Source organism: Anas platyrhynchos, chromosome 2, assembly GCF_047663525.1.
Source record: "Anas platyrhynchos isolate ZD024472 breed Pekin duck chromosome 2, IASCAAS_PekinDuck_T2T, whole genome shotgun sequence".
In the NCBI taxonomy this organism is placed as follows: Eukaryota; Metazoa; Chordata; class Aves; order Anseriformes; family Anatidae; genus Anas; species Anas platyrhynchos.
The window spans coordinates 73,297,931-73,323,151 of record NC_092588.1 but is presented as its reverse complement, the minus strand read 5'-3'; the positions used below and the strand labels follow the sequence as shown (position 1 = coordinate 73,323,151).

General features: G+C 35.4%; 1 long non-coding RNA gene across 2 annotated transcripts in view; it reads left to right on the top strand.

The window, feature by feature from the left end:
• Window positions 1-24,869, top strand: part of LOC140001916 (uncharacterized) — a 40,428-nt gene extending 15,559 nt beyond the window's left edge. The window contains exons 4-5 of one of the 2 annotated variants that reach the window (XR_011807699.1): window positions 22,026-22,112; window positions 22,791-24,869. This is a non-coding gene — a long non-coding RNA (uncharacterized lncRNA). Of the gene's footprint in view, window positions 1-6,269; window positions 7,595-22,025; window positions 22,113-22,790 lie in introns of those variants that run through there. The other variant, XR_011807697.1, reaches the window with a different exon arrangement.
• Window positions 24,870-25,221: the final 352 nt, after the last annotated feature.

Genomic DNA, 25,221 nt, shown 5'->3' with positions numbered 1-25,221 from the left:
CCTAGTAATACAGACTATATAGTGCTTAAACTATGGAGATGCTCCTTAATACAGTCTTTACTTTGCTATCGTAATCAAACCTAGTTTTTTCTTAAGGGAGGTTTTATTCATGCTATCAAGCTGGAGAAATTTTAAATGTTATTTTCAGATTAGACTGACTTTTATTAAACACAAAAAAACAGATTTTACTTCACTAAAAACAGATTTTACATTCCTGGATAACCATTATACCTCCAAGAGACCCAGACCAAACTGACTGAAAATGAATGTTGGAACATTCCACGTTCATGTGAAAAGCAGCCAAATAGTTTAATTTGTTTATTTATTTATTTTTAGCACAACCAGCCAATATTACGTTACAAGTGATGAAATAAATTTCTGGGCTATTGTGACCAAATAAAAAAACTTCCAAAAGCACTGCATGTCCTTTCAAACATTGTGCATTTTATCTTTTCCCCAATCCAAATTCTTGTAATTCATTACTTTAACTTAACATTAATTTTGGCACGCACTCATATAGAGACAAATTTCATCTGGAATGAAAGAAAGGACTTCTCAGTGATTGTGCATGCAGAAATCAGATCTCAGGATCTTTATATGAAGTGCTAAAAAAAATAAAAAGAATTAAATTCAAGAGAATAGATAATAACCCAAGTAAATTTAGCAAATAATGGTTCTGAGAATGCCACTAACAGTTACCATAGAAATATTAACATTTCCTGGCACTAAACATGATATATTATTGTTAATTTTAGATGCTGGTACAAGTCCATTATGATAGCATTGGGGCATAATCTGCATTCTTGGACAAGGGTTTGCAATTAACTTTAACTGAGGGCACAGAGAGATTTGATGGAGATCTGGTAATTTTACCACTTCCAGTGCTGCCAGGTCTAGTTCTGTATGCTCTCTTTTCACCCAACAGTGACCAGCAACTGCAGTCCAACAGATCACAGGAAGAATCAGAAATTCAGAATGTTCTTCAGCAATGTCAGAATAATTTATTGCTGGGACCCTATCAGACTGAATACAGTTTTCCTACAGATAGCCCAGCCTTAAGCTAAACCCAGCTTTAAATCAACAGAAAATATTGCCTGTACAAACCCTAATGTCTTTTAGGATTTCCTCAGAGCAGTGCATACCACACTTTTACTGATGTTAGTAGGATCAGCTTTTTATGATGCGTCCTCACATGACAGGTTTCATTTCAGCACACTGGATTTATGTACCAGTCAGGCTTCATAGTTTTTATTCTCAAGACAGGAGGAACACAGGATGTCACAACATAAATATACACACACAAGGCAATAGAATATATTAATTCTTATTTGAGATTATCTAATTCACCGAGGAAGCTTAACGTAGCTCTAGAGAAAGTCAAGTCAGAAAGAGAGATAGGGAGAAGGACTGATGCTGTGAGATGCAGAACATGTCCAGCCTCCCTGACGTGCAGCTGCAGTTAGGAATAGGTTGGCTCTTCAGGAGAAATCCAGTCAAGATTGCTGCATAGATGCATTATAGAATGAAATTTGTGCAGCTAAATTTGTGTAGCGTGGCTGTTTAGATAACCTGTCTTTAGAAGAAGTTTTATATATTTGGGAACATGACACAGACAATATCAAAAATAAATAGGATTTCTAATTTCCAGTGAACTTATTTAAAGTTTAATAAACCCTCAAATTACAAAGTTCGGTGCATTCAGGCTACTTGATGCTTTAAGCTTGAGGTTGGCAGTTTCTCAGTGTTTGTTGATGGCTGAAGCTATCTGGTGATCTGCCAAGCATAAATACCATGCAAAACATTCTTTGAAAGTTCACTGAAGAGTTGCTTCTGTTTCATTTTTATACAGTTAGTTTATTGATATCCATAAGCTATTAGTGTTTTGTTTTTTTTTTCTTCCCCAAATGCAGAGATTAATGTAAGCTTTAATAAGAAGAAAATACATTCCACCTAAATTTCTTTATCATTTGTATCTCTACAGTGGAAACAGTTTTATTAACCTGATTAATGTTTAATACCATGCTACTTCATCAATCTTTGTTATCTTTGCACCTCATATGAGTAAAGTTTCAATCACTATATATCACTTCATCATAATATTGTAGCTAATTCAATCTAGAGAGAAGTGTGTGAACTTAACTTATTATATTTTTCCCTGCAGAGATTTAGCATGTAGATTTCATCCAGCTAGGCAGCCATTACCTTGTGAATATTTATCTGAGCTGCTTAACCCTCTAGTGCTGATAAGTTGATGGGAAATCTTAGAAGAAAATATTTACTTATAAAACTTTCAGCACTCATTGCAGGTGAAATCCCACTCTCATTGGAATAAGTGTGAGTTTTGTTACTGAATTCAGGATTTTCCCTTGACTTGCTGGACACTTCAGGTGTGGCCAGCAGGTCAAGGTAGGTGATTGTCCACCTCTACTGTGCTCTTGTAGGGTCCCACTTGGAGTGCTGCATCCGGATGTGGGGCCCCCAGCACAAGAAGGACGTGAGGCTGTTGGAGCATGTCCAGAAGAGGGCCATGAGGATGATCAGAGGCCTGGAACACCTCTCCCATGGAGAAAGGCTGAGAGAGCTGGGGATGTTCCGCTTGGAGAAGAGGAGGCAGCCTTTCCGTACTTAAAGGGGGCTTATAACAAAGGTGTAGAGTGACTTTTAACTTGGCAGATAATGATAAGAAAAGGGTTTTAAAATAGAAGAGGGGAGATTTAGATTATATTTTAGGAGGAAATTCTTTACTATGAGGGTGGTGAGGCATTGGAACAGGTTGTGGATGCTCAAGTGTTCCAAGAAGCCTGGAACTGTTCAAGGCCAGGTCGGATGGGGCTTTGAGCAACCTGGTCTACTGGGAGATGTCCCTGCCCATGGTAGGGGGTTGGAACTGGAAGACCTTTAAGGTTCCTTCTAACCAAGCCATTCTTTGATTTTATGATATGATTTCACTTCACCAAAAGAACTCATCTTGAAGCATCTACAATAGCCTTTTATTAGGGACCTGAAGTACACCGTGTTTTGGGACATAATAATAAACAAAACCAAAATGAAACAAAACAAAAACACAAACAATCAAACAAAAGACTTTTCTGGCACAAACCAAAACAAAACTAAATGAACAAACAAATAAAAACAACATTTGGGACATCTACTAAGATGTGTCTGCAAATGAGCAGCCCTTTTGTTAACTGAAACACTTCTGTTCTTACTAATGATAGTAAGTGCTGAGATGATGTCAGAAGCATGTAGCAAGTCAAACTTCTGGATATATGAAAGGACTAGGAAAATGATGTATCTGAACTGAAATACTAGGGACTGGAGGAAATACAGAAAAAGTAGGTAATGGAGCAGATTGACATTTTCACTGTTTCTAGGAACTTTGTGTTGAGAATCAAAATGTTGTTCCTCCAACAATATCTTCTGATTTACTGGGGGATGGCAACAAGGCATTAGCTACAAATACTGCCCACTAGTACGAATTGCCCTCTACTCTTCAATCAGTCTGGTCAATATGCAATATTTTTATCATTTTTTAATCATATTTTTTAATCATTTTTTTATCATATTTTTATGCATGTTTCTTTGCACATGTTGGATGACAGATCCAGATAACCTTCTGGACAAGGCTGAGTTGATAAAAGTCTGCAAGTTGGTCTGAGATCTGATAATTTGATGTAAACCAGGTGAACTGTCCAGTCAAAAGCATCATATTCTCAGAAGATGTACTGGTGGGAATAGCCTTTGGGGCCTAGCCAAACTGTCTTTAGGAGAAAGTGATTTTATTGCTGGAAGTGCTACCATTTTGGCTCATATTGTGCTGCAGGGTATTTAAAATGTGTCATCTGTTCTTGGTATCAGAACTGGTCAAATCATCATTTTATTATCATCAAAGATTAATAATTTATGTGAGGAATTCTGTCTGTTTACATCCAAAACTATAGTTCTATGAAGAATTGTATTTTACACGGATACAAAGCAAAAGAATATGCTTCAAATAATTTATTCTTTTTCTCCATTCCATAAACTCTGTGCTTATATGCACATATAATTAGTCTACCTGATTCACTCGTAGCACTGTGCTACAGAATTCTACTGTAGCCATTCAGTATTTTCTTTCTCACTTATTTGGCTGCAGACTTGTTTTACAGGATTTTGCAGTCTGGGTGAGGTTTCCCGAAACCAGGAGAAACAGTTTGGCTTTTCAATTATGCTGTTGGAAGTAAAACTGCTGTGCATTTCTGTGGGAGCAGTATTCCATGTTTGGGTTTTCTTTTATCCACCATTCACAATCCTTATCTCATGGTCAAATGTAGTAAAGGTTTCTCAGTATGATAATAGAAACTTGCCTTTCAGAGTCATCTTTTCTAAAATGTGCTTGAAGATAATAAAAGGTTACAAGAGGCTAATACCTTTCCATATCATAGAATCAATATATCAATACCTTTCAACATATCAATACCTTTCTTCATCATAGTTTCAGTTCAGCATAGGTGGGAACAGGTATTCATAAAAGTGACCCGGATCCATTACTCTCTCTGAATTACAGGAAAGATTGCTATATGCTGGCTACAGATGACTAGGCACCCCCTTTCACTCTTTACACACTCACGTCCATAATACTGTCATGTACATTTGCATATAACTATATTTATAAGACAATGTCTTTTGACTTGTGCAGCACCTGTATATGGTGTGCATATGTGTATATTTATATGTATACATGTTTATATATACAAATACATTTGTAACCTCTATTGAAAATGTTATACCTAATTAGAATACGTTTAGGAGAAGTATATTTTTCCCGAGGGTTTAAATGATAATTAAACTTTCAAGTTATGTCCTCAATTTTTAATGGAGAAGGAAAATAGCAGCTTACTGATAGAAAAGAGGCACCTTAAGAGCCTGCAATATTTAATAGGTACTCCCAAAACAGAAGTGCTTCTCATGTGCAAATGGGCTGCTGACCTTTTATAGCTCATGAATTTCAGTAGGTGAAGTATAGATATTTTCTAGTATTCTTTGGCAGGATCATGCTACTTTATCTTCTGTTTACCTTCTAAATATTGGCATAGATTGCTTAGAAATGCCATTCACAAATAGTTGTCTTTACATCATTCCTTATTGATCATGATGATAGACTGCTGCATTTAGTCCTGATGTTGATGCTTCTTGTTTGAGGGCTGGAGAAAGATCCCAAATAATGGCGTCTACTAATAGGATGCTGCTAATAACATAAGAACAAACTGGAACTGCCTTAATAACACCAACAAAATTGCATCTTTCAAGATAATTCAAATCAAAATCACCTTCATTAGTTATTCAGTATAACAGGTACCATACCTCCTTCAGATACTACATTATAAGCAACAGCAATGAAGTAGATACATTGGGCAGAATTTGAGAAAGATAAAGTGTATATGAAATGCAGTTTTCTGTGAAATACAAAGGGCAGAAGAAAGAGAGAAAAGTGGGCATGATCATGCCCATCCTTCACTCATATATCATCACTATGTGAATTAAGTGAAATGGGATTTTGCAGTTCTTTACTCAAACAAATTTGTGTGGCACCTATAAAAAAAAATGCAGCATTATTTGGTCCAGATTACCTGAATTTCTTCAGAGAGCTACCACTCCGCCATTAGCAGATTCTGTATTTCAGTTGCAAGAAGGCTAATCTCACATCACATCATTAGAAAATCTTAGATACTGTACTGTCCACGCTATAACCTAAACAAAATATTTTAACTATAGAACTGATTATTTTTTAAAATATTTCAAATGTCAAGCATAGGGTTCTCTCTTCTTCCATCACTATTGATTTATTCAGTAACACATTGAGAGACTAGTTGGATGCATCTTTGAATAAGGTTCTATTTTAAAATTTTTAATGTCATGCTGCTTATTCATATATTGTTTAAAATTCAATATTTTCTTCTTTTCACATTTATACATTTTAAAAGGTTGCTGAAAACACACAAAATACTGTGTGAAATTGCTAAATGAGGCTATTATTTTCTTTTTTTCTATGCTAATGAATTCATTAACAGTTGTTTAGTTATCAGGGGTATTCTTCAGTTGTTAGATTAGAAAGATTTTAATCTTATTTCTACTGTGAAGCTGGTCATTAAATATCTGAGAGAAAGTAGATGATTTCTCCTGTAGTAAAATAATCCCCAAACCACCAAAACATGCTAAAAATACTCTCACAATTTCCTTGACGTGTGTTTGTTTAAACTCTTCAGTTTGCTTTTTCATATATTTTCCAGAACATCACAATGAACTGTGCCGACATGTCAACAACCGAGCAAGGAATAATATCAATGCTGTACTTATAACAAGCAATGTAAACAGTAAGATACAGTTTTCCCAGTTCTGTGTTTTGTCAGATTATCTTTTCTAAACCATAGAATAAAACAGACTTTTATAGCTATACTTACCTTGTCTTTAATTAGCGATGAAGCTGCTTAATTCATAGATTGTACTATTTTTGTTGCTTAAAGATTTTTAACACTTAATCATTAACATGTACTTTAAAGATATAGCACATTTAATCTAAGAATCTATAACTGTTTTGAAATCCTGTCATTAATTAATGATGCCTGGTATCACATCTACTTGTGAAAGTATTACAAGTACACTTCACTGTTTTACCTGATGATCCCCTATTTCATAGCTGTTTATTTTTATGTACTCTGTCTCTAGATTTTTAACCCCTCCTATCCATGAGCTCTTTGGAGGTACAGGCTGGTTATATACTTTTAAGGAACATGGTACAGTTTTAAGGAACTTTGTACAGTTTTTTTTTGAATTACAGATGGCCTTAATAGGTGACATTAAGGGAGAGTCATGTATATCAGATTATAGACAGAAATTGTCCTTTCCAGAAGGAAAGTTTGTACATGGTGTGAATGAGAAATGCAAACTGAAGACAGGGAAATGTTTTACATAATACTGCTTTTGATACTTTTCAAGTCTGTAGGGATTGTGTATGGAGTCACACGTGTGAAGTGCAATGCAGAAATGCTGTGAGATAAACACATACTGTGGGGTAACTATGAGTCATGTTAACAGGCTTGCCTATGCTCTGTTTTGCTAGTATGAAATCATTCTTTAGACTGCTCTGGTTTCTCTCTTTTCTGTTATGAAGCAAAGACATGTACCTTCTATATAACTGGCTCAACTGCTAAATGCCATAATCATGTAAATAACCTTATGACTGGAAAAATAAGAAGGTGAGGATTTAGGACAATCATTTGCCTTTCAAAGGCCATGATGACACTTAGCATGTCAAAAAGCCTGGGTGTTAAGTGCTCTGCTGAATAATAGCCAGAGCATTCAACACACTGCAGAATAACACCTCTATTTTCTCTTCCAGCAGCAACTAACAGTGTAGACAAATCAACTACACCTATCTTGCTTCCAATTCCAGACCCTTTCCCTAGTGACATTTCTCCTTCCACTCATTCTGAGGTGATCTTTAAGGCAAACAAAGGTCCCTGTTCGTGAGAAAAACAAAAAGTAGCCCCATAAATATACCGTGTGGAGACACACCACAGAAATACACCACACAACTCTGTTACTTACCCAGCCATTCACACCCTGACACCAAAAATTTGAAGATCAGGAAGATTTTTCTGCCCTTTGAGAAAGTGCCAGATGCTCTGGAAAGAAGGTTCTTCTCATGCATTACTTCCTACTGCGACTGGCAGAACCCGCAATGAGAGGTGGTACAGAAGCATTTACTCCTTGCTGTGAGGTCACTTAAGAAGTGGCCAGTGGAAAAGACTCAAGCAGTGTGGAAGAAAGAACATCAAATTCTGAATTATGTAGTAAGTGACACAGAAAATAAGGTTATTCCTAGAGAGCAGCTGTAGTGCTGGTGTCTTCTGATTAAGTAATTTGCTCGAGACTTAAAGGAGCCAGGAGCTTTAGCTAGCATTGACAAATGGCCACTTTTACAGTCTGTTTTGGCTTTCAGGATTTTGTGTCTTCTATAACAGAGAAGCTACCATTCAAATGAAAGCAATGGGCTGAAGCAGAAATTACTGGCAGAGTCTTCTGTGCTAGTGTTATGTGGGAAGACAGATGAAACAGCCAGAGAGGTCCCTTCTGGCCTAAAGAGATCTAGGAGTGGAGCATAAAAGATTATGGCTTCCCATATAAGCTAGGTCAAGTGTGTAGGATAGATCCTGAGGGAGTTTTGAAGGCAGAATTCTGGGGTCTGGCAGGTCAGAAAGAGTATCCCTTAAAAAATAAATTAATGTCGAGTTTGTAAAATAAAATCATTTCTGGGAATATTCACACAAATGATCCACGTGATTTAGTTATATTTGTTCCAATTTTATATGTGATTTACAATAAAGTTTGTATAAATACGTGGTTATAGAGGGTAAATTTTAAACTTTCCTGTGCAACTGATAGTGTATTTTAAATTCATGCATGCTGAAACGATATAATACTTGTGGGGCACAGGGGCTCCAAAGCACTTGTTCTCTATGCCAGAGTTTAGACAACCAAATAAATCAGAAAAGCATCTGGCCTCATTGTTGCAGTTAAAACCAGACATGAAGAATTACTTTATATGAATGTGATGAGACAAAATTAAATTTAAACTTCTAACGTAGTCAATAAATTTTGCAATAGTCTAATTTTTCAAGGAACCTTGCCTCAAGCAAGCACCACAATGAGAAAGATATATATATAGTTTTTAACTTCTAATGCTGAATATCTGTTTTCTCCACTTACAAGATTGAATTTCATCAGCTCTGTAATTGCACTTATCCAGTTAAGAACTAGAAGTAATATCACATGACTTTATCTATCTACCTGAGTAATTGTGACTGACAGAGGCCATATATAATTCTGAGGAATACCTACTTGTTCATGGACATTCTATCATTAGAAATCATATGCTAGCCTCTCTAGTTAGTCACACATACATTATTTTTTCATCTGTTCTGCAAATAATATGAGGAATGTCTGCTTAAGTGACTGAGATGTGATTTGAAAGCTTTGTAGTGTTTCTGTGTTTGAATGGGTACTGGCTAGGCCCCATATATTTTAAATTGCATCTGGTCTCTCTTTAAAGGTGTTTGTTGTCCATGATGTTTCAAAATTTTATAATGTTACTTTATTAGGATGCTATTTTTGATGTGATCATGTCCTATGGCAATAAATTGGCAAGCCTGTGCTTTGTCAGTGGACAGTTCTGGCAAAGGTAAGCTACAGATATGATTTCTTTTAAATGCCCTTATATAGGCCACCTCATTGTAAAAACATTTATAATTATCAAACGTCAGTGCCAACTGCAAAGTTGCTAATGAAACTAAAGTTTTTAAGAAAAACAAAACAAACAAAAAAACCAGATCCTTTAAAAGTTTATTTTCAGAAATGTAACCATAACTGAAATGGTGCAGTTTGTGGTTCTGAAATCTATTGCTTTTCAAAAGGGTTCCACACAGAATGATAAAGTGTACTGAATACCAGATTGTGTAACTGGAGGAAAAAAAAAAAAAAAAAAAATGAAACCGAAGGAAGTGTTGGTCCCCTCTAGCAGTAACAACACCCAGCTCACCCTGTTTTGTACAGTCATTATGCTAAAATGGCCTGTTATTTTCTGCAGCATGTTCATACTTTCAAGGCTACAGTTGCTCATCAATGTAAATAAACTAATTCACCTGAATAATCTCACTGAACACAAACATCAATCTATGCTACAGCAGATCCTGACCTTTGTCCCTCAAATCTGTGCCCAAAGGGACACTGCCCATGTGTTAGCCAACCTCTCTGCTTTCTTTGTGCTGACTTGTTAGTGGGTGGGTCTAGTAAACAGAGTATGTTAGAGGCTAGGAAAAAAAAATATAAATCTCAACCATTATGTATTGCCCTAGGAGAAGAGAACTAGGAGTTGCTGGGAGGGGAGTTTACAAGGGAGCCAGACAGCCAGATCTTTGCATTCATCATTTCAAGAGCTTCTCAATATGAATACAGAATATAGTCTAGGACCTAACAGGTTGTTATATCACTCTGGTTTACTTTTGGAAAAAATGTTACCAGCAGATTATTGAAAATATTGTTGTTCAGACTTGGTTTCCAAGGGAGAGATAGTCTAGCCTAGTTCCACAAATTCAGTCAAATGGCACTTCATAATACTCAGTCCAGTAGGATGATAATGGAAATAATTCTGTCCTATTGTAGGCAAGATTGCCTACCATTATCCTGTCATAGGTTCTGATGAAATCCTTGTTACCTGCAAGTCTTTCTCATGCAGGCTTTTCAATTGTTTAGAGCTTCCGATGTGAAATGCATAACATTTTTCACTATTGCTTCCCTAGTGCTGTGCATACCCCAGTGTTTGCAGCAATTTTGATGGCTATTTTCTAAGTGTTTCTACTTCCCAAGGATCTCTCTCTATCTGAAGAAACTTAAGAAACAATCTGTTTAAAATTTTATCAATTTTCATCCTGATTACCTAGCCCCCAAATTTATTCATACTAATATTTGTTTGAATGTAATTATAACCCTTCTTTCCTTTTTTCAGCCGTTCCTATAACTAAATATTACGTTTGTGTTGAAAAGTACTCTTGTTTTGCATTCAAACTTTTGATTACTTCTGTTGACTTTATATAAATCTTTTCTTTTAGTCTGGAAATTTCAAAGCACTTTCACATTTTTTAAATGTAAAATTATTTAAATTGGTTTAATTGGTTCTTTTTTTTTCTCACCCAGCTTTAAAAAATAATATCTTTTTAGACTCTGAATCAAAGTTGAAGATTCATGCCCATGCTAAGGGAAACATAAAAAAAATAAATTAAGCTTTCCAAACACTGTTGCTGTGAGGCATAGGCATTTTGTTGTGCCCTCAGCAGGATGGGATTTCATTCTGAGCACCAGAGACCTCAGACCACTTTGAAGACTTGCCACAGTTTGTGTCATTAATCCTTCTGTTTCTACCTCATAGTTTTCATATCCTCTGTAATTTTATTATCTGTATTTCTCCTTATCTATGCCAGAGTCAATAAAATTCATGTGAGAATTACAGTACTTCACCAGCCAGAGACATCACATTGGCTAGAGTAATTCCATGAGACTTAGAAATGCTTATGAGGCCCATGTTTATATGTTCACACTGCAGGCATGTCTGCTGACTGACTAATGCTAGCTACTGCCAATATAGTGGGCTGATGCTAAAGTCACTGCAGGACCTGTAGGGAGATTGAATAATGGGGTGGCAAGAGAGAATTAGCACAGGTGGGAGAGAAGTGCCATCACCAGAGGTCAAATCTGCATCCTGTTTACTTCAACACAGCAATACAAGCAATGAGAATGGTGAGCAGAATTGGGCTCAATGTCTATTGATTATGGTTGGCATCCAATTATCAAAGTCCACATGAGAAAAAGTCAGTGCAACTAATTACGGATAATGTTGTCCTACTCCAGATATTGGTCTGGAAGTTTTTCTCTGCAATTCATAGGTATTTGTAAAAATATTTATTTCCCTCTATTATGGGTAACCTCTAAGATCAGAGGCTAACTTAGAAGTCTCTAAGCACGTTCCCTTTCTGCCTGGCCCAGAAGAGCTGTGGGATTGTTAAATTCATGGCACCCATTATCTCTCTTTTTGGAAGGAACCGTAAATTCAACATTTTGACTTAAACACAGCATCACAGAGGAGGAACAGATTTTACTTTTTTCCTCATATAGTGTTAAAAAATGTATTCTTCTTATCAGAAAAATGTCTGGGAAAGTGATGAAAACATGTAAATAGCTACTTGTTAAAATAGGCTGTACTAAAACTCCCTGAAGTGAGTTAGTACATTATATTTTATCATTGAATCACTTTTTAATATAGGCTCCCGTAAAAACTGACTTAGACATTTACACCGACTTGAGAGGAGTATACGCTATATTCAATAACCCCTGTCAAATAAAGGTGCAAATCTAATTAAGCAATAAATCCATAAAAATCATTACAGACAGTTAATGAGTGGCTTGCATTTTTATAACAGCAATAGCATATTAAAAAAGCATTAGCTGTTGTAGTATGGCTGAAGTACTTGTACTGTTAAATTAGTCATTCTGGCATTTCATGACTAATTTTTAATCACTTGGAGCTGCAGAGATGTGCTTGGTTTAGAATTTCTGCTATTATTCATAAATTCTATTAAAACAGAGTTAATCTAAGTATCTATCCAAATTTTTAAGATACCAATTTTACAAAATGAGTTAGTTTTTCCTTTTTAAGGTATTCTCAGCACCACCACCACCTCTGGCTGACAGAGATCTGGATTCAATATTAGAAACTTGGTCCCGAAATCACCAGTTCATAATTACGAACTGTAACATCAGTGTTTGTAACAAAAATCAAATAAAGAGAGACACTGCTGTAGTATGTTAGTTCTACCCTACTTTCATTATTTCCTTACTAGGTGGGGTCTTTTGGTGCCTTTTTTTTTTTTTTTTAGGAAAAATGATTACTTACAGCCTTCTTCCTGTTGCATGCTAATCCTATTGAACAGCACCCAGCCTTATTATTTATTTATGTGATTTTGACAAGCACACCCAGCACTAGAAAATCCAATTGTTTATAAGGAACTAGAGAATAGCATTAGGGGACCAAAGTGTGATAGTCAGTTTGGGGCTGGTGGCCAGTTTTGGGGTCATGAATGGACTGAGGTAAAGGCATGAGGCTGCTGGTAGTTAGCAAGAGAGGAAGGAGGACAACTGCACGCAGGCAGAGGCTTGCAAGAAACCCTGAGGATCATCCACTCTTATGTCAGAGCAGGTCTTCACTATCACCTGGTAATTGTGCTACTACAGTTCAGGCCAGCAAATGTCTGTGATGAAGCCTCTGCATTGTTCTGGGCTGAGACAGTGCTATCTTCCCTAAAATATTTCATAAAAATGCTTTATGTTAATCATATGCCTTTAAATCACTGCTTAATGGAATAAAGGACACCAAACAATAAATTCAAAAGCTCTAAAAATGAATCTGTCACATATTCTATGGTATATCTATTTCCGCGATGTTTTTAACAGTGAGGAAGTACCAGGTGGTATTTTTATTTCTAACATATAAACATTATATGCAGCTGTTTTAGTTTGTGATGTTAAAAATGTGTATGGGACTTTTAGCTGTTGTAATATGCTTAGTAATAATACTTTATGTCCCTGCAGCACATTCCAAGTGGAGATATAAATGCTTTTACAGGCATTAATGAATTAAAGTCTAAAATACCTTTACTTTCATTTAACATTCTTTTTTTTTTTTTTGACAAGAACCCTTCTATTCCTGTCAAAAAAGAATCTATGATATCTATTATTTTAAAATAATAAGTAGTTGTTTTATTCATTGTTCTCATTAACAGAAAAATGTTGATAAACATTGTCGGTCAGCTTTGTTTATATCTCTTTTAGAGCAAGAGCCCATATTTGCTCATGAATATCATAGGTGAAAATCAAACTTCTGAAGAAAGGTCATGAAGCTTTCAGGATTTGTTAGAGTCTCAAAGAAAATCTTGTCTAGGATTTAATGAATAGGTAGGGTTTCTTGCGTGAAAAAGAAAGAACCACAGAAGCTGAGATGAGGTCATTCACTGTTGAGGAACTGCAGCTGAATTTTTTTCTTTTACAGATGTGTTGCTCTATAAATTTCCCCATAAAGTCACATTTTTAAAATTGTTTACTATTTTTTGTTGAATAGATTTTTTTTCTTTCACACACTGATGGGAAAAATGGGAGAATCTATACTTTTTAACCTGTATTAAATGACTGTTTAAAAGCACAGGTGCTGGGAGTAAGCCACAATATAACTTGCAGTATCCCACTGCTTCTGGTACTGCAAAGGTTGAATCAGGGGAGCTAACAAAGAACCAAAAGCCAAAACTCAGAAGCTAAGCTCCTCCTTGGATAAACTTCTCAAAAGGCAGCATGCCTTGCATTGTAACTGACTGTCAGAACTCATTTGATAGATGATTTGTAAGTTGTACTCAAAAAGCATGCCAGAAATATTACTATGCCCAACATATAAAGGGCAAGGAGGTAGGTGGCAGCTTCAAAATGTTCATCTGATCCCAGATGGGGCTTGACTGAAATACACAGGATGACTGTTTGTAGCACTAAACACAACCGGAGAAAATCAGATAAGAGCTAGGTCCAGTGACCCATGACATGCTATCTGGGTGGATGATGTGGATAATCTTGCTCTTTTCCTACTTGTACCTGCAGAAAAGTCTAACATTAATTAGTTCTTCCATATACTGGCTTGTATAGATCATGGCATCAGATGAAGGATTTCATGGCTTTACTATGGTAATAAAGACAAATTTCATGCTATGTCAGCTTATTGAGGATTAACAAGATTTTTATAAAACTACTGGAGAAGCTGATGTGTTTTAAAAGAAAGAAATCTCAAATTGTTTTAGGACATTTTAAATCCAAGAAAATGTTTCTTAGGTTAGCTTTTCTTTTCAGTTCTAGAAATTGCTAGTATTCTTATTAAATCAATTCTCCCATTAACCAAAGCCAGAAATAATTCAGATACGGATCATTCACATATGGGCAGTAAAGTCATAGAAAACCCATCAGCCTAGACGTGGGCTAATCAGAATACATTTTCCTATAGTTACTCTTGGACAAAATTCACCCATGTATGAATGGAGATTAATTAGAATTTATGTGATGTGCAATTGCCTTCATGAAGGCACCCTCCATAGGGGTGAATCTCACTGCTCTTTATTTGTGCTAAAGAAATTCCTAAACAGACTTCCTGGATTGCAGTTTCAAGCTATGTTTAATTTATTAGTCATATCTTCAACTTAACAAGGCATTTAAAAATACCTGTCTACTTTTGAGTGGTCCAGGGACAAATATTAAATCTATTTCTGTTTTACAATATCTATCACATTTCACCCACTTGAGATCTACATTAAAGAACTACCACAGAGACTGTCACATTTTGAAAAGTTTTCTTATCTTGAATAGTATAAACAAATATTCACATGAATTGACTGAGAACTGATGTTTTATTAAGTCTCCTCTTAAACCATTATATGTCCTTTTATATCTGGTCTAAACCTTAAAACCAAGCTATTCTTATAGTCTTTCAATGATATACTTTCAAAGTTTCATCTACTTTGTTTCTGTTAATGTTCTTATATGTAGTATAAGCATAGAACATCCTTACAAAGACCGTGACACGTTTCTATAATCTTTCAAATGCATCTGTTCAAAAACAACTCTAAATCTAAATGTCTATGTATGTTTTCCAATTGTTCATTGTTGGTTAGGGGACCAGTGGCTCAGGAACTTATGCTGGTACTCACAACACAGTTACCGGATGCTGAAGCAATACTTGTCTTTCTCTGATTGAAGGCAGACCATGCTCACTAAGGAGACGTTTTCCAAGTTTCTAAAGGGCTGACAGGAATTTGGGATCCCAGGGTGAAGAAATGACTTGTGTATCAAGTCAGAAGGCTGACCAGGAGATCAGGGATGTACATTGACTGAGAGAGAATAAATAAATTGCCATGGATGGAAAATGCAACTCATTCTTAGAAGAATAAAGAAGCAATAAAGCTTGCCACTTACAAAATTTCAATTCTGTATTTTCACTTTTCTTGTACTATTTTGGTTTACAGATCTCTTGAAGGTCTGTAATAGTTTACCTAGTGAAACAGAGGCAAAGTTACACAACTGGGCTGCATCAAACTGGGCCCTGAATTTATTTAGCTGAACTGTTCAACATTGTAGTGCCTGGAAAGCAAGCTAAGGGTTAAAGTGTGGACAGTCATATGCTAGCCCTACAGCCCCTTTCCTGGTCTTGTTTACTTTACAGATATGTATGTAGTCAGCTGTCTGCCAAATCTGTAGCTTTTACATAAAGTCATATTTATCTGTAGGATAATGAATCAGACAGAAAATCAATGCGACATTTCAAATATGGTCTCATTAGTGCCCTTGTTGAGCACCAGGAAAAAGATATCTAGCTGGTCACTCAGTGTTTCTCTTCTCACTTCCTGGAATTTCATTTGCCTTGCTTTATTGCCTTTACACAGTGTGTTGAATTTGATTCTAGATTCTAGCCACTAACCTTATAATCCTTAGCTTGCCCCATGCTTTATGGTTATGATTTTTGACTGGCTGCTTCTTTGTGTGTCCCTCAGATTTGTTAATTTGTTTTTGCTGCTCTGAGTTGTGTAAGCTGCTTACTCATCCTGTGCTCTTTCTCAGGAGGGGCTGAGGACATCGCTGCACACAGTGTATCACGCACTGCAGGAGAATGGTACCTGAGCAGTACTGTTTACTCTTATGTATTTACTCTTTACCTCTTCATGTAACTTACTATCTTTGATTAAAAATGCAGTCTGATCTCCCCACACTTGGCTTTTTTTTTCCTCTCATTACGCTTCATAGCCACTTTTGTGTCATTTACACAATGCCTTGCAGCCTAGGAGAACTGCTTCCTTTAAAGTGATTCCAGATTAAAGTACTTTGCACCTGTCATTTGCTGCCACCCCAACCGGATCTCTTTTTTTTTTTTTTTTTTTTTCCTCATTCCAGTTGGGTTTTTGTTTGTTTGTTTGTTTGTTTGTTTGTTTTATGGTGATGCACCAGAAGTTTAACAGAGGAACTGATCTGGACTACAAATAACTTCATTTTATTTTATGTTAAGCAGGCTTCATTAGCAGTCATGTTGTACGGTACTGTTGATGATTTTCTGCAGCAAATATGAAAACACCAGAAAAATGGTGTGTGCCTGATCCTGGGGAGAAAGAACAAATGTGACCGTTCAGTGCAGTAGCATTGCCATTAGGGAAAGGATAACTGGAAGCATCACCTGGTGAACATAGCTTTCTCATGATATTTTAAAATGACTGTACAAACTACATAAGTATTGTGGCACCTGTTTTACATAAGTAAATTTGAAAAACCAGTTAGTAGAAACTGACGCTAGGAGACCAATAGTCTGATTTTTCAGTTCTAATTCATAAGGGATTGTCACTTCCACCTTTGTCTCACTCCTTTCTTCCTTTTGTTTCTAGCTCTTCCAACTTTTTTTCTTTTTTTTTTTTTTTCACTCTTTTTTTTTCCTTTATATTTTATAACACCATTTTATCATTTTAAGTAAGTCTGCTACTGGCAGAAAAACAAGGACATGCTTATTAAATGTTCTTGACCTCTCCCAAAATCTGTTTTGTTGGTTTTGGTGGTGAGCTTTTTGATTGTTTGTTTGTTTGATTTTTCCCTGTCTCCTTTTAAGAGAAGTTTGTGGATATCTTACACCTTTCCAGTTATAAGTCTCTAAATACAGTAATGGTTGTGTATTTGTCACCTCATTAATCTGAATTTAACGAGACTCTTCACCCTCATCTAGGAAACACCACCTTTGTACTAGGGAACTAAGTCATACATAACGGTATCTTCCATTCATTTATGATCAATGGCCTTTTTCTGCATCTAGGTACCTATGAGTCATTTTTAAGGAACTTCTCTCTTCAGACTGCTATTTTTATGGCATTTTTTTAAAGTTAACTCATCCTTTGCTATCTAAAATTTCTGAAGCATGCATGAAATAATGAACAGAGTTACGAACTCTCCATTTTTGGAAGCATTGGACCTGAAAATTTGGAATACTGTAGATAATTTGGTAGGAATAATTTCTATTTGGAAATGTATGTTAATTAAGCTAAGTTGCCATAAATCAGTGAATCTCTACATAACTCATAACCACAATCAATTTGTAACATGTGTCATCTGAGGATTAGTCTCACTTTATTAATTGCATAGAATTCTTCTGACTGTATCTCATTAGATTTTATTTTTTACAGTCCAGTGAGTAAATATGTAATGATCTGAACATTCCCTTTATTGCATTCTTCCATTTCTCAAACAATCTATTTTAAACAGATTTCTCATTGTCTTCCTTCTAACTTGAGCCATTTCTGCATTGAGCTACTTATAGCGAAATCTTAAATACACTTAAGTCCATGAGAAGTTCACCTTGAAATTATGACAACAGTTGTCTTGCTTTTCATATTCTAGTATGAGGTTTTTAATTATGGTAGACGCTGTCCAGATAGCTTTTCTTGTATTTCAGAGTATCCATCAGGACTGGAGAAGGGCACTGTCAGTGTTGCAATTTCAGCTGTTGTCAGGCATGATTTCTTTCCAGTGTTTTTGTGCATAGTAAAATCTAGTCCTTCAATGTATAGGCACAGCAAGGCATTATATGGGTTAAGAAAATGTTTGATATGAAACCAGTGATACAGTAGTCACTGGGTTACTAAATTGTTAATTACACAATGCTGTGCTGAACACAGTCATTTTCATTTAGGAAGCACCATGAGATTAACATAATGACCTTCTTAGCAATATCATTTTTAAGCACTGGGTTTCCAACTGTGTATCACTCGCTACTTTTGAGATTTGATCATCCAAATTTTTTATAATGAAGGAATTACCTTGATATTCTTTTATTCCATAAAAATATATGTTAAATTAAATATTCATTATCTCCTCTGGGTAAATATCCTGTAGAAATGGTGTTTTCAAATTAATTTGTTAATTATTTAATATTTTTCTTTAGAGGACTTATATTCCATTTCTAGTTTTTTATTGTTCTAATGACTTGACATTGATATTTTACAGCCATTTACAATATAAAACACAACTTTTCTCATATACTATGAAAATATCATTTACTTGTTGACATTGTCCCCTTTTTTATAAGAAAAAAAAAAAAAAAACCAACACTGTTAATTCCATTGACTTAAAATATCAGCAATTCAGTTCAAATAGTTTACTTGAATGGTTTTGGTTAATGTATGTAATTGTTTCTGTTATAGGAACTTTGCACAGCTGGATAAGTATAGCATTTAGCATTTGTTTTATCTTAATTTCTTCTGGCAGAAAGCATTATTCACTATGAAAGCAGAACTTGGAAAAAAAAAATTAAAAAAGCAGAAAAGGTTACCTATAGTTCTGTATGATACAATGTTACATTTGTAACAAGGGTATAGCTGAAATTTCTAGTGAGTTGACATACAGAGAAGTAGATAGAAATAATTTTGGACATAGACAAATGTAGAACTGAAAAGATCTGTCTGGGAAGGAATACCAGCAGCTTATGTCTAACCTCCTTTGACACATGGGAGCAACTGGGTAAGAGAAAATGGATTCAAATTTCAATTTCTGCACCATAGGTTTTACCTATGAGTAGCATATCAAGTGGTTCACTACACGCAGGGGCAAAGAAATTTGGAAAACAAGACAAGTCAATCTGCATGCAAAAGTAATTTCTGTTATGTATTTACAACAGAGTAAATCTGTTAACTTTATTTGGCTTTATTCCAGGCTTTGATTAATGTGAAATGAGTAGCAAGCTCACACTAGATGTTATTAATATTGGAAAGACTATGTTTACAGGTAAGTAGCTATTGTGTTGGATATGGAGTGTTTTAGGAATCTGCACTAAGTAAGGCACAGTCAGGCAAAGCATTGTGTTTTTCCTTCTGCAGACCCTGACTCCTGTCAATACACTTTTCAAGCAGCACATACTCAGAGAAGCAGTGAAAGTAGAGTAGATTGTTTTCAATGCCAATAGACAGAGATCCAAATAGCTTAACTCCCAGAACAGCATTTCTAGTATCCCTCATGAGAGCCATGGCTTATGAGGGCAACATTAACTGAGCCAAATTGCAGTCATACTGCAGGAGAAGTTTATGAAGATCATCATCTCCTCCGAAGATTTGGATTTATGTAATAGAAAGCATATGGTAATTGGAGAAGGAAAAAAAATAGTAACCTTCTTCATCTTCCCCTGACCACATGGTAGATTCTCCAGTGCTTTCAAGGTTTCAGTAATTAACTGTATTTGTTTTTGTAAAGATGTTTTGTTGCAATTATATTCACGCTTAGGTAATTAGGATTATTTTTTTTTCTTTTTATTACAAAATACAGTATTGAGGAAAAAATACAAAAAAGGAAAAAATCCTATTTCTCCATGAAATAATATTGCAAAATGAGAGTAAGATTTGATGCTGTATTTGGGATTATATTATTTTTATGCATTTTACCATATACTCTGATTCAGATATTTTTATTACCTCTTCTCAATATTCTAATTTAATAATTGATGACCACAAAGAATACGTAATAATCCAGGTCCAAAGCAAGAAACATGAGCAGTATACTACTAATTACTTACTACACAAAAATATCACTGAAGCTATGATCTGCTTTTCTCAGAATCCAGCGTGGCTTCCACAGATAACAGTATGGAGATAGAAAAAAAAATCTTATGTTCTTATGTGCACTTTTTTATTATTATTACTTTATTTTAAATCAGTAGCATAATGAAAACTTAAACTGAGCGTTAGCCTTCACTAAATCTGTCAGTATAAGGAAATAAGAGTGAGTAGAGAAGGCACAAGAACTTTGATAAATAATGTGGTTTTAAAAGAAAGCACACTTTCTCAATTTATTTTTTTTGGATATCTTCTGAATTTTATTTTTTAAACAGACTTTTCTTATTGTTACTGATTCCTACTCTGAAACACCTTATTCTTTGTCAATGTTTAATTTATCCCACAGAAATTTATTTGGATAACTCAAAATAAACAATGATTAAATTAGCTCTAACCTTAATTACACCAAAGTTAACATGAACTGTATTTTGCAAAACAATTGTTCAAGTGCCTGTTTTAGGTGGTAAACTAAGATACCATGAAGCAACATTATTTGAATGGAAACCTCATTTCCTTTTTTCCCGACTATTAAGGTGTCTAAAATGAAGTTCCCTTGTAACTGTCATTGAAGATTGGATGAAAAATCTTACAGCAATAAAAAACATTGCTTCAACCCCTGCAGTCCAAGGCTTATACTGTATATTGTGGAATTCTGCCTATCGGAGGGTTCCTCACATGAACCTACTTCTGCAATGTTTGTGGCCTTGGGAGAAAAAAATAAAAAAAAAAAAAAAACTAGTGTGTTCATAAACAGTCACACGAATGGACCCAAATTAAAAGAGTTCTTCATTGACTTTGGGAACTAAACTAGGTCTCTAAAGTCATCTAGAAGGAAATGCAACCTCAGCAAGAGGAGCACCGTAAGGGTAATTTCTTACAGTTAATACCTTATGTCTTGCAGTGAATGCCTTATGTACTAATGTATGGGAGCAGGGAAATGGAGTCTCCTGTTGCTGCAAAAACACTTTGTAAAATGGTTTGTCTAGGTGGGTGGCTAGATAAATCATTATTAAAAAGACCACCATCAGCTGACATGTCTGAAGATAGGTACCGCCCTTCTGCATCGTTATCTATGTACAATAAAGTTACAGTTGTTATTTATCAAAATTGGCCTCCAGCACACAGCTTCTCTCGTGCAGATCCTAACAATCTCCAGGGGAGATTTCAACAGCAGCTGCTACTTCTAATACTGTAAGCAAGGAAGGAAGATGCTTTTGGCAGTGAATGCGAATGATTAGCTCAGGATGTAATTTGTATCTCAGAATTGTTTTGATAGCTCAGCGTTTTCTTGGGTATTTATCTTTCCCCAAATGAAATAACAGTCTTTTCAACTTCAAATAAGTCCTGTCTATCTTCGAGTTACAGAAATGATATCATGCAAAATTCAACATTGCCACTGCTCATATATTAAAACTTACTAATCAACAAAATATTTAAGACAAATTCAAACTCTCAAACTTCTACTTAAACCATCTTTTAAATATTCACAGATGCATGAGTCTAAGAAAAGCACAGAAGAGCCAAAGTCAGCTTTGCAAACATTGTGATCTATTGCGATATATTCAGATCACAAAAATTCTGTTTAAGCCTTTGGTTAGTATTTCTCATGGCTGCTTTTAGAAGATCCCTAGCTTCAGGCCTTATTGGGTCCTCCAGACTGTTCTTTCAGACCTGCTGAAATAAGTACTTGTCATCATTCTTAGGCCATCTGATTACTGGATGTTGTGACAAAATATAAGCTAGATGAATAAGGTGATCTTTTCGCTCTTTATGCAGGTGACAGGAGTACCATGCAACTGAATCAGTGGAGAAAAAGAAACAATCAATGAAGTAATTTCTCTAAGGACAAAAACAAAACTAGAGGTGAGGACTATGACTCTGGTAGCCTATGTTTTTTCGTCTTTACATGGCCTAATTCATTTCAAATTGCAGTCCCTTTGATTTTGCTGGATCAGAGGTTTCTGTTGACCTTTTCTGCATGCCTGCTAACACCAGGCATGAAGTTCCTTTCAAAGAAGTGCAGTGTTAATTGGAACACATTTAGTTTTTCCACAGAGAAGAATTACCTTAGGAGTACTGAAATTATTTCTTGATAGTCTTGATAGATTTTTTTTTTATTAATATTATTTTATGTCCTGCTATGGTTTCCTGGAATAGAAAACAAGCCAGAAACTGACTGCAATGCAGAACTGCCATAGGCAGTTCCCTATGCTGACAGGTGACAAAGAAATAGCAATAGCCTTATTAAATAAAAACAAATAAATGATTAATATATTTTCCTTAATAAACCTTATTTTTTCAGCATAGCAACATTAGAGCAGCAGTAGACATGTTTGAGGAAAAAATGTCATTCTCAGTGCATTTAGAGCCACGTTTTTGGTGTCACTTTTTTTTTTCCCCCTTAGGGTTTGCTTGCAGGGATCAGAGACAGGATGTTCTTTCACTAAACAATTTTCACCTGCTGTTGTTAACCCCATAGGAACAGAATAACCTTACCTGTTAAAATAATGTCAGTTGAAAGCTAATAACTGGCATTTATAGTTTTCAGGCATTGATGACTGTAAGCTGCCTTTCAAGAAATACATGAAAGGAAGACTTTCCCTCTTGACATCTCTAAGTGTTGCTGTTGACTGTATGAAGATTCTTTCTATCTATCTATCTATCTATCTATCTATCTATCTATCTATCTATCTATCTATCTATCTAAGAATACTAGTAGATTCTGAAGAGCTGTATGTTGTTTTGTCACCTGCATAAGGTTTGATAATGGAGATATTCTACCCCTAATTTGGCAGTCATTGACAAATTTTGAATTTTCGTATCTCACCAGAGCAGGGATGTTAAAATATAATTTAAAGGTTGAGGGGGGGACACACATGGTGTTATTGTTTGTTTATTTGTTTTATACTCCTGCTTTTAATGTCTGTAAGAATTAGATGATGGTAGTACATAAATTTTAATTTAACTATATTTGTGTTGTTGTGTTCCCCCAAAAAATAATTATAATAAAAAAATACAGGGATGGAATGCAGTATGCATGTGAAACAGTGGTATGATTATATAAAAATATACTAGTGATTGCAAGATATAGTTCAGTTCCTGTTAAAGTTAATAAGGGAAGTTATAAATTAAATCTGACTACATGCAACCATGTAATTCTCTAATAATCCTTTCCTTGCTAGTTGTGATGAATGGGGGAAGAAGCAGAGATGAACAATAGCTGCAAAAGTTCAAGCTGTTGTAAAACTCACTGACCTAATTCAAGTGGCCTAAATTATCTTCACTTAAGTGATATGCCTTCTTTGGGACTATATTTGAAGAGTATATCCAAAAAAAAAAAAGAGCTAAAGAAATATACATTGTGCATGTTAAAAAGCAAATAGGATAGATAGGATAGTTCCCAATTGAGAAATAGGAAAATAAGAAACTGAATCAAATTATTCTTTCTTGTCTTGAAATCAAATGCAGCTGTACACATGAATAGGGACCAAACCCTGTGTTTCGTTATGTAAGGAGTAGAATATCAATGATTACTGAATAGAAATTCTCTCTGTGGTCCTTCTCTTGTTCTTGATTTACCTTAGTAACTAGCTCAAAGAACTATTTTACAGGATGGAGCATCAGGGCTACTGGTGTTCCTGTAGGGGAGGGAAAGCTGCAGAAGTCCCTGTGGACACAGTCTGCAATAACCTGTGCTACTTTGAAGCTTTGGCTGAAAGAAAAAAAAAAAAGGAAGAGAGAATGGAATTATCTTTCAGTCTTACCAGTTATCCTTTTACAATGTGCACAGACATGGCCGTCTGGACATCTGACAGAGAAAGCTTCGTAGGGCATGGAGAGTTCTGGGGGGGTTGGCTGAACAAGTGGGTTTTCATTCCTGTCTTTTGAAGATGCACAGGGGACAAGACAAGAGCGTCTTGAGAATAGTGGTGAGAAGTTCAGATACGAATTTAAAACTGTAAGATAAGAGAGACTTGTTCCATAGTATCTTGTCATCTGAAACCCAGGAACAAGTCTCACCTCATCAACAGCACACAGAACAATCAGGGCAGAAAACCTGTTACTCATTTTCTGAATGCGGATGACCTTCTTTTGAAGTAGATTTTTTTTTTGTCCTTCAAAATGTTCTGCATCTATCAGATGCTAACTGTCATTTTCTCTTAGTTCAGCTTTTTTGTGGGTTGCCTTATACGTTGGCTTTCAACTGAATTTTTTTGCCAGACACATCCTCAACTGTACTGTAAGTCTACAGGTGTTAGTTGTTTCATTTAGTAAATTGCTTAGGGCTTTTAGACCAAACTAGACCTTGACCTATTAGCATTTTTGGCTCATTAGGTCTAATAACTTTAGGCAGAGGACCTATAACACTATTTAGCTTTTGGTTCAATCACATTGCACATTTTTATCCTTATCTGAAAGGTCTTTGGGTTCTGCAAAAGTTTCCCAACCCTTGATCTATTTGATGTTATATGCAAATGACTTTTTTCATTCTGTTATTTTCCATTGCTATACAATCAGTAACAACTCAACAGTCATGAACCTCATCACTTGCAGATCTGTTCTTACAATTATCCAAAGAACAACAAAAAAACAGCAGGTCATCTTCCTCTTTTTTTTTTTTTTTTTTTTTTTTTTTTTTGTGTGTGTGTTTAAAACTCCAAATGGTCTGGACATAATTATACCTGAACAAATTACAAGTTTCTTGGGAAGTATCCCCAGGAAAGACTTTTCGGAATTTACACTGGCTAATTAGAAAAATTCTCTTCATCTTTCACCCCAATTTCAAACTAAGGTGAACATTTAAATTTGTGGATGAGATCAAAACACAATCAAACCTTACATAGCCCCCCCAGTCAGGAAATTACCTTGATATCTTTTTAAGTAATACAATCAGAAGTTCTGACAAGCCTGAGATTAAGCAGAAGTTTTTTCTTCATTTAAAGGCTGAACCAGAGGTAGGACGTATATCCTA